The following is a 10,903-nucleotide window of genomic DNA, read 5'->3' on the forward strand; positions in this document are numbered from 1 at the left end:
AGGAAAAGTTTAATACGTACCCTCTTGATAATATTAGAATTTTCTACTTTTTAATAATACCTGCCTTCACTTGTCATTTTCAGGGGAAAAGTAAGCAAATTAACTACGTGCATGTACAGCCTTTCTGGGCTTTAATCACATTTTTTAATAATCATTAATCCTGTGTTTGGAGTAGCCCTTACTTTACTATCCAAATAATAAAACAAAGCACAGCACATAATTGGAAAACTTACTTCTTGTCTTTTCTGTACTTGAGGAAAGTTGCACAGCAGCATACCATAAATATTAAGGAGCAGGCAAGAGTTGCACATGACAGAGCAAGAACTATATTTGCTTTGGATTTTTCCTTTTTGTCTTCTGGAGCTGCATTTTCTTGAAACAAATCAGCAGTGTCTGACACTACAACAGGAAAGAACAGGACACCACTAGCATGCACACAGGTAATGCCCTGGATAAAACGAAGTACATAGAAATAGATTATGTGGTTTGCAAATTAAAATAAAAGCACTAGTTCTGTGAAAATCCAGATGCATTTAGTTGTCGATGAATTGGCCCAAAATGTATCTTCCTATCATTCGACACATGATTTGTGTCCATCGTAAAGATTAATTCTGACAGGAATTTAGCAGAGACTGGGGACTGTGGAGATGCCACTACTTGGAGTCTATTAGAACCCTTTTTATCACCTGTGAGGAGGTGAGATGGTCTTAAGCATCTGTGGAACCTGTGCAAAACCCATCAATACTGCTATACTGTTTTCCTGGTGTTACTTGGAAAAATACTTGGATGGTATCTCATGTCATTGAACTTGATTATGTGCTAACTTAAAGGTAAAAGTTTATTTGATGTAATTACAGAAATAACCTATTTTCCATGTTTCCATCTGTTATTTAAATGCAAAGCTAATTATTTTGCTTCAAGAGCCAACAGCAGGCAGTTGGCTTTATAGAAGGATTGTAAACAATTTGTGTGTGATTGCTAGAACACTTGGTTACCACACTGTTTCTTCCCCTGCCTGTGAAAAGGAATAAAACTCAGAGCTTTCTCCAGTGAGCTAGTCTCTCTTTTAATATGTTAAGATTTTTTTATTGCTTTTTACAGCTGGTTTTGCTGTAGTTTCTATAGATCTGAAACCTCCTCAGTTTCTCTGAGATCTTCTTAATTTTCCTAAGTGCAATTTGTATCAATAAGCAGAAGCAATCAGATCTTTTGCTTTTAGCACTATGTAGTTCTCACATGGTGACTAATTCTCAGTCAAAAAAGGGTTCCAAATCAGTTGTAAAGCTGCTTTTATCTATCAAGGTGAAATTCCCTGTTTGTGCTCTTCTGTTATTTTCAGAGACATCCTCAAAAATGCTCATGAATTTGGGTCTTGGATCTGAAAAACATCAGGTATAGTAATACTCCAGTATAACATGAGGAAAACTTTACATTTAGAATCACAGAATGGTTTGGGCTGGAACGGACCTTACAGATCTTTAGTTCTGAGCCCCCTGTCATGGGCAGGGACGCCTCCCACTAGAGCAGGTTGTTCCAAGCCCCATCCAGCCTGGCCTTGAACACTTCCAGGGAGGGGGCATTCACAACTTAATTGGGCAACCTGTGCCAGTCTCACCACCCTCACACTGAAGCATTATTTCTAATACTTCAATCCAATCTAATCAATAAGCAGAAGCAATCTAGTACCAATTCAATCTAATACCTCTCTTTCAGTTTTCCTTGTCCTGTCATTCCATGTCCAATAAAGTTCCTCCCCAGCTTTCCTGTAGCCCCCTCAGATACTGTAAGGCCACTGTAAGGTCTTCCCTGCTCCTTCTCCAGGCTGAACAACCCCAACTCTCTCAACCTGAGATTATCTAAAGTTATTTATCAATAACTTTTTATTTCAGTTTTTATGATCCTATACACAATTTCACAACAAACACATAATCCTTTTAGGATCATTTCTTTCCTTACAGTTTAGTTTTACTTACTAGTCCTTTCTTAAAAAATGAAATAAGATTGATACATTTTTCTAGGTGTTCAGAAATAGAAACAAGCTCATCTTGTTTTGCCAGAGATAGAGAAAGCATATATTGCTGTTTCATTTGTGAATCAATATGGATAAAACTTGTATAATTTCAAAAGCCAGATTGTACTGTTGCACACATTACTCATTGAGGTCAGTAGAAACTTCATCCATACATTTGTGAATACACCTAACATTATCCCTGGGTAGAAAGATACCTGACTGGAGGTAGGAAAACACAAGATGTGCAAACTAAAACATTCTTATAGGTTTGGGATAGAAGCACGTTTTCAGATTCAAAGTACTTCTTTGCATAACTTTTTCTAGATCTTGATAATATTGTCCGTGCTAAATTTCATTGTATTTGGGCTTTGGTTTTTTTACCTGCTAGTAAGTGCATATGTCAAAGACAGGGCTTGTCTAATGATCTAATTATCTACTTATGTATTTCTCAGCTGAAAATGTGACAAAGTCTTGTTATTTCAATTTTCCTTTAAATTTAACTTTTGCCCACCAAATTTGGAATTGCTGTTGTTCTTACACTGTCTGGTTAGAAGAACTGAACTTATAATTTAATCTTTTACTGAGTTCTCTGCCATACCATCTGAAGGTGGTTCTTCACCATGGCTGTTTGTGAGAGTGGTAAGGTGACGGGGTACAAGTCTGGATTCTGGGGAAAAAAACAACAACAACAGTAAACCAGCTGCAAATATTATTCCTAAGACAGAGAAATTAAAATCAGAAAATTCCACATCTGACATGAACAGGAAGGAGAAGAAGCATGTCTAGGAAACCTGCTGCATTGTTGCAAAAAGTCTAAAAGCTACAAAAAAGGTAAGAACTGCTTTTTTAAGGGGGGAAAAAAAAAAGTATGTTTTATTCCTTAATAATTTGCAATTTTGCAGTGATTAAAAATTTGAGAACTTGAAATTTCACCCACAACCTCCCTGGGCAAAGGTCAGCAGTGAGTAGTAAATGCTTAGTCAATAACTTCTTAGTCAAACGTGGATTTTCTTAAAAATTGTATTTGCTGATCATTTGACAGGGTGCAAAACATGTTTACTGCAACAAATGACTAAAAACAGTTTCATAAATTAGAAAGCAATACTTTTCACTTTTAAAAACTGCTACTATTATTTCAGTACCATCTCAATAGCCACATGATATTGTATTTCTAACATGGCCTGTTTCCAACAGGTGTGCACCCACATTGGCATTCAGGAGCTGCCTCCTGTGTTAGGCTCCCTAATGGTACAGCATTTTTCTGAGATGGGACAAAAAATTTTATATGCTTAGAAAACAATATTCCTATCTTGGATCTGGAGTGTAAAATAATAGCTGGAAAGGTCAGGAAAACTATTTGAGGAAAGACTTAATTTAACTAAAAAAATAATGCGAGTAAGAAATACTTTCTGAAATATCTTCTGCTTTTTAAAAATTATTATTATTTTATTTTTAATATATCTAGCAGAATGTAAGCTCTGTAATGAGTTTTACTAGCATAAGTTTGATCAGAACATACCACGAGACGAAATAGATTTTCTGATAGCCTCTGCAGAAGTTAGGAGGGATAAAACGACAAGCAAAAAGACTTTCATAGTAGCAACGGTGCTGCAACGCCGGAGGTGCTCTGGGTGGCAGCTGCTGGTCTTCCCAGGGATGAGAAGCGGGACACGCCGTCAGAGGTGGGACACTGTGACGGCATCATCACGCTGAAAGCCACGTAAGGGCCAGGAGAGGGCACATCGGGCCGTCGGAAAAGACCCGACAAATTACCCTGCAGTAAAAAAGGACACTTTAATTAAGATCACACGGTTATTGCTTACAAAAGGAGCTAAAGGGGGTCCTACGAATGTAGGAGGGCTGAACAGCTGCTCTCCCATGTTAACTCCTCACTGTTAAGCCACACCCTGGGTTGCTCGGGGAGGGGAGGTGCATTTGACATTGTCATTATAAGAGATCCAAAACCCTTTTATTGCTGGAGAGCCTTGTTGAAACATACACCCTGCCACCAAATTTACAAGATTCAACACAACTTTCAGTTCCCACCTGTTATTTTTGCTTGGCTGTAAACTACAGCTCTTTCAGGTGCATGTTGCTGAGTACTACTACTAAGTTTCTGTCTCAACGTTAAAGGCTTCATTGTTTCAAAACACAACATTAATTGTTTAGATAATGCAGAATATAGACTTCTAGCATGTTTAAGTTTAAATGAAAAACCTAGGGAAGGTATCCTTTTCCTGATCTGTACCGATTTGTCAAAATGTCTGTGTGACTGCCTTTTAAATAAATGTTGAGGCATGAGAATCATTCTATCTTATGTGAAGTGGAAAAAGGGCAAAAAAAGATTTCAAACACAAACCGCCGACGTTTTACATAAGAAAGTGACATAGCACCCTCTGCTGACTACAGAAAGAAAACTCAGGTTTTTAAAAGGTAGATGGAAAAAATAGGTGGTGAGGGGAAGGAGTGTTGCAGAACAAAAATATGGAAAATCAAAGGCTGAGAACAGTACAATTATACTAGGAGAACAGAAGTCCGTGGTTCATGAATACTTATTTAATCAGCACTGACTTAAGCCCACTTATTGTTGATCCATGTTACTCACACAAATAAGAATTCTAAATTGATAGAATAATTAAAATTTGAGAATGAAGAGCACCTGAATGTCAGTAAAGCTTTAGCAGCAGGAGCAGAGTCTGTCATTGTGGCTGCATCTGCATCTGGCTCCTATCCCTAACGAGGGAGCCAGAATTACTTTGAAGTTGATTCTTCTTTTTCTCAATAATCTGTGTTGTTCAGAGGAGGTTCCTAGCAGCACATTCAGGATTAAGAACTCTTGACAGTGGTGGGAAGCATTTGTGGAAGTAACAGTGGTTCCCAACTTCCTTGCTTTCATGGATCAACAAGCAGGCTCCATCCGTAAGGGCTGTCACATTCTTGGACTCTGCAGTAAGAAATTCACTGGACTTGGCCTTTCTTCAATGGGTAGTTCTTTTAGTGACACATCCTGGTTGTAATCTCTTTCTGTAAACAAGAAGGGAAGATTAAAAAGCAAATGGCATTTGTTGTCAAGTGTGCACACAGATCTTTCCGGCTAACACTTCTGCATGTTCACAAATTTCTGTGGTTTTATATGCCACTGTGGTTCTGCTCCTCTCTGTCACTTTCAAGGACAATGATCACAACCTGGAATTAGCATGCAGCATGTTGTAATTTTTAACAGTTTTAACACCATACTGCATCCCACCAAAAAGAAGTAAATTACGTATAAAAGCAGCAAACCTTTTCACTTCAAGTAGGGAAAAGGATTCCTGTTGTTGTCATCAAAGCTGCTGGTGACAGGAACCATGGAGATAAATTCTTTGCCTAGTTATTTCTTCATACTTGTGGACACAGAGGGCACATGACCACAAATCTCTAGGACGTGACCAGAGTTGTGGCATTTGTCTCCAGACCTGACACAGAAGACACTGGGAAGTGTAGAAAGATAAAAAGTCAGAGATATATGTATATAAAACAATATGTTAATATTAATGTGTCTTGCTTCTTGTAAGAACTAAAAATCAAGCATGACTCAGTCATGTTATTCAGGGTTTGGGCATACAATGTCATCAGCCTGGCAGCACATTGCTGGTCTGGTGGCCATAGTGTTGGTGGTTTTTTGCCTCTCCTGTCATCGTGAATGGGCTAAAGAGTTCTTTGATGATGGGAAGCCAGAGGTAAGTGAGTGTTGCCCCAGCTCTGATGTGTGTCCTTTTCCATAGATCAAGAGCAGCCAGTGTGTTCTGTTCGTTTAGTCAGCAAACTGAGTGCCAGTTGTCTGGTACATTCTAATTGTTGTGGAAGTGGTGCTTCTTTTGTAGTTTTACTGGTTTTATGCAGTAAAAGCAAGCAAAAAGTCTGTCTCATGCTTGGATGCAAGGCAGACAGACCAAATCACAACAGGTCTTCATGCTACAATGTGATTTGTATTCTTCCTCACACAATCTGTCTTTAGGAATGTTGCATGCTACCCTCCAGTGTTTCTGATCACTTTGGAAACACTGAAAACATCTGTACTTCAGCCAGGATAACATTAAGTAGCTGTGACTGCCATTTGCAGGACAACCTTACCCTCGATTCCTTAGGCTGTTTTCTAGGCATTGGTTAGGTTTATATGGGAAAGAGCTTTGGGAAAGACATCTTAACCTTTTATTCTTCTGCTGCAACCTGTTCAAAATGGCACACATGTTCATGCCAGGTTTGCACAGGGGTAGAGAGGTACCTTTGGATTTGCCAGGGGTGAAGTTGCAGAAAGAAGATGTGAGGCTGTCATGTCTGGTGTGTGTTTGATCAGTGCTTGTGCTGTAATGTGCATTATATTGTGGTTTCAGTAGGAAAACTCAGTTTGGTTTCAGTAGCAAGCTAAGGGAAAGCTGTATTAATTAAATGGACAATGAGAACTACACAGTCCTTATGCAGGAACTAGCAAACACATTTCAAGTGTAAAGATTGTATAGTCAAGTGGATGGAGCACTTGAGAGGAGTCTGAGAGTAATATGCCTTTTGACATTGAGTCATTGTGTGATGTCTAACGAATTACTTCAGCTCCTTCTGGCTCTGTTTCCCCCACAGGAAATAGAGGACTTGCTTTAGAATGAGACCTGTGAGAGCTGGTGCAATAAATAATGGTTATGATCATACAGTTCTCTGCAAAAGCTTGGTAAATCTCTGTTTGTTCTCCCAGGAGATGTCAGACAATAACCCCCTATACTGTAGATCAGGCACTTTCTGAAAATGCACGTGGGATAAACTGAGCAAGATGAGAACTAACTATACCTAATTAATTCACCAATGTTGTATTATACAATTATATATATTGTTTAAAGAGTAGAAGCACCTTATAATATCAGAGCTCTAGACTATTAACATTCCCTCTACAGTAGTTCCTAATTAGATGGAAGAGGTTAGACCAACTCTGCTTTCATCCAGGGTTCACATACCAGGCCTCAAAAGGTCACAGGTAGTGGGATCTAAAAAGTTTCTCATTGTTTTTGCTAACATGGGTTCCTGAACAGTTGAATCAAATTCATAGAACTGAAAGTAAAAATGGAGAAGGCAATACCAGATGCTGATATTACAGCAGTTGTTTCCCATTGCTTTGATCAGAGGCTTTGCGCTATGATAATTTGTTCAATATGAAGAGATCTTAATTGATTATAAAACAGGACTGTCACTGAACACTTGCTATCGTCTTATGATTCCCGCATTCTTTGGGCAAAAGTGGGTTATCTCTGACTGGTCTCAGACTAGAGCATCTAGGGAATGCTGTAATCTGTGTTTTGCTGTCTGTGTCCCTAGAGGACTCACTGCCAGCTGGACAGAGACAAGCGATGGTGCTCCCACCAAGATCACTCTGTTCCTCCCCTTTCCTCTTCTTTCTAGTGAGCTGATGAAAAGACCTGCTATGACAAGCACAGGCTAGCTGTGAGTTTTCCCACAATGTGGTAATTAGCTGGTCTGATCAGGCAACAATTTGGTCTCTGCTTTTGTCTGACATAAAGGTGTCATCATGTAAGAGTGAAGCTGATATGTAAAATACTTTCCCAGAAGCAATGCAGTTTTTTAAACCAGTGGTGCAGAATCAGCTTAAAATAACAGACACAGTGATACATATTTAAGGCATCACAAGTCCCCTTGCATTACATTAGGCAGCTTTATATGACTGCTAAGAACCCTCAGGTTACTTTTATAGTCCGTGCAGTTGCTTTTCAGCCACCTGTTGATAACATTTCTTAAATTCTTACGTTGCCTTGCAGCCCTCTTCTTTGGTTAGGAACACACAGCAGTCACAGCTGTTGGAACTGAAGGCACAGCTTGAAGTTACACAGCAGCGTTATGTAAAAAATCTTAGTTATTTCTAAGCTTCATTTGGTAAAGCATTCTTGATGAGGTATTAACATCTTTGCACTGAGGCATTTGAAAAACAGAATTTGCCAAAAAAAAGGTGCTGGCAGTGTATTTCCAGGATACTAAAAGCATTTAGTGGAATAATGCTCTGTAAGCTTCTCTCTTTAACCTACTATTCTACTAGCTACCATGTGTTCGCCAAGTGAAAAGGAGACCCACATGGAACAAGAGCTGGTGGTATTAAACTGTGTTGTTTAAAAATTAACTACTGGAATTTTTTTCCATGGTCTAAATGGGCCTGGATTACCTTGCCCTTTTTAAAAAAAGGTTACACTAACCTCTGAGATAAAACCTATTTTATCTCCCAAGTAAAGATGAAGAATATTTGGAAAAAGGGTCGCGTTCATGCTGCAGACAGACTAACTTCAGTCTGCAAACCAATTTCACTAAAAGCACTATACATTGCATGATCCATTAATGAACTACTGGATGCAGTCACTTCTCACTATGATGTAATATGGTAATCTTCTATAGAATAGATCACTACGAAAGAGGTAGTTGTAAATACTTCAGGAAATGTATAATCTTCTGGTTCGAACTGCGTGAAGTTTTTTGTTTAGAAATACATAGGTAAGCTTGTCTTAGCTGAATTTGATAAATTATTATATACCATCATCAGCTTTTTTGTTGTTGTTGTTGTTTGGGTTTTTATGTTTGTTTTGTTTTTCCTCCCTGTCTTTAAACTATCAGCAAATCCAAAGTCCAGGAACAGCAGACATTCCCCACCTTTTCCAAATGTGTACTGAATAGATGGTGAAATTAATGGCAACAATATGCCATATGTGAAAGCCTAAAGGAGTATGTGGGTATTTCCAGATTTCCTGTTCTTCCAATGGATTTTTAATATATATTCACCACAGAGGTTCAGTTTTCCATTTTTGTGGGAAATTTTTTTCTAGACTATCCAGCTGCAAAGATGAATTTGTAAATATGGACCATCACTGTTGATCTTTATCAAACAGACAGAAAAAAAAAAAAAAGTGGTAAGTATGAATTGCTCCTTTTTGCCAGTAATTTTTGAAGCCTGTGACCACATAAATACCGATATTGTTACAAATAATTTAATCAACACATCCAGTTACCTTCTGTGTGAATAGACGCGGTTTTCAATGAAATCATAGTCCACACAGATGAAGGTGCAGGCTGTGTATAAAAATAGCCCCTCAGACAGTTATTAGGTATGTGATTATTCCTGGTTAATCTTTAACACTTGTCCTGCTTGCATGTCTTCAGCATATCCTGCTTAAACTTTTTTTTCTGTATAGCTCCTAAAGGGACCCCATTTTCTTCTTAGATTTATATACCCCTCATCAACATTTCCTAATGACATTACCTTTGCCATCTTCGGAGTTACTAAGGTTGTCATTTTGTGATGATAAATAAGAAGACCTATTCCTACCCATCCAGGTAATCTAACAAAACAGACTAACCATCAACTCTTACCCTGTGACTGCACATTATCTGACTCTGCAGGGACTCAAGCTTATTGAAAAAAGAACAGATCATGCTCAATAAATTCTTCTAACCATTTTGAAAACACAATGTCGAGCACTATGTTACCTTTATTGGTTTATTACTTTTTACCATCTGGCCATGGTGCTTTGGATAACCACAAGATTTGTACAACTTGCACTCTGTGGACTTTTACCAAAATGGGGTAGTACTACCAGTGCTGTTTGAAGATCCAACACAATGTGGAAGATACCAAAATGGAAGGCAGTGTGTTTGAATATGGGAAAAAAACCCAACAGACTCAGAAGAAAGACTAATGTACAGAATGGTGGGTTAAATAAATAAGAAAATTGTTTCTTGCCTCTGCACAAAAAAAGGAGGTACTTAATACAAGTCTTCTAGTGTAATGATGGAAATTTGTCTACCCTGGTTTTTATTTTCAGCTATCCTCTCTAACTGGAATTTCCACCTATAGCTAATCTTGGCACTGGTGGCTGAAGGCGGATCAGAGTCTTACTGAGCTGCACAGAGTGGTCATCTGCCTTGATTACCTTTTCTGCTGTGATTCCTACTTATTTGCATCCCATGAAAAATAGTTTGTTTCAAACTTCCGCAATACTTATGAAATATTACAGAAAAACTAAATTTATTGCTGGCATTAGCATTCACTGGGATACAGATATTTGATTTTCTATTATGGATATTTTCATGCTTGAAGCATTTTTGATGTAGCATATCTCAGTAGAAGCTAGCAATTCATTAACCAAGTGTCTGGGGACAAAAGGTTGGTTACATGAGAACCAAGTTAAGATGTCAACCTGTTGCTTAAAGCTTCACACCAGGGGCTCAGAACAGCAGCTCTAGCAATTTTTAAGGACGTAAAGAGTTCTGAAACAACAAAGAACTGAGTTGAATGTGTCTCTGCTGGGCAGGCTACATGCAGTATAGCAAAGACTAGAACCAGACTAGACGAAGCAGCATCAAAGATTTTTTTTTCCACATGCAGAACATCTTACAAATCTATTCAGATGTTTGGCAGGTGCCACGAAGCACAAAGACCTGGATGTTGTAGTTTGCTCGGATTTTGTTATCAACTTGGGTTTCCAAAAAGATGCAGGCAATATCTTTGATTTCAAAGAGCTGCCAAGGGAGAAGAATGAAGGCCACACCACATCGTTCAAACAGGTTGAAAGCCAGAGGAAAACGGTCAGGATTAAATTGTGTTTGGTTTGGCTGAGACGAAGTTAATTTTCCCCATACAGTGCCCGTGGGTAGCTGGAAAGGTGCTGCAACCACAGCGGTGTTGTGGTACAACACTTGCACAGCATCCAGCCCGTCTCTCCAACATTCCCGCCTGGGAAGACGCTGTCAGGTCTGGACATTCCACAGCACATGACGCCTGCTCAGCAGCAGCAGCAGCAGCGAGGAGAAAGGGGGGAAGACCCGGCAGGAAGCACCGCTGCCCGGGAAGTGGCCGGACATCGCCTGCCG

The sequence above is a fragment of the Chaetura pelagica genome, unplaced genomic scaffold (assembly GCF_000747805.2).
Source record: "Chaetura pelagica isolate M959 unplaced genomic scaffold, ChaPel_1.0 scaffold126, whole genome shotgun sequence".
In the NCBI taxonomy this organism is placed as follows: domain Eukaryota; kingdom Metazoa; phylum Chordata; class Aves; order Apodiformes; family Apodidae; genus Chaetura; species Chaetura pelagica.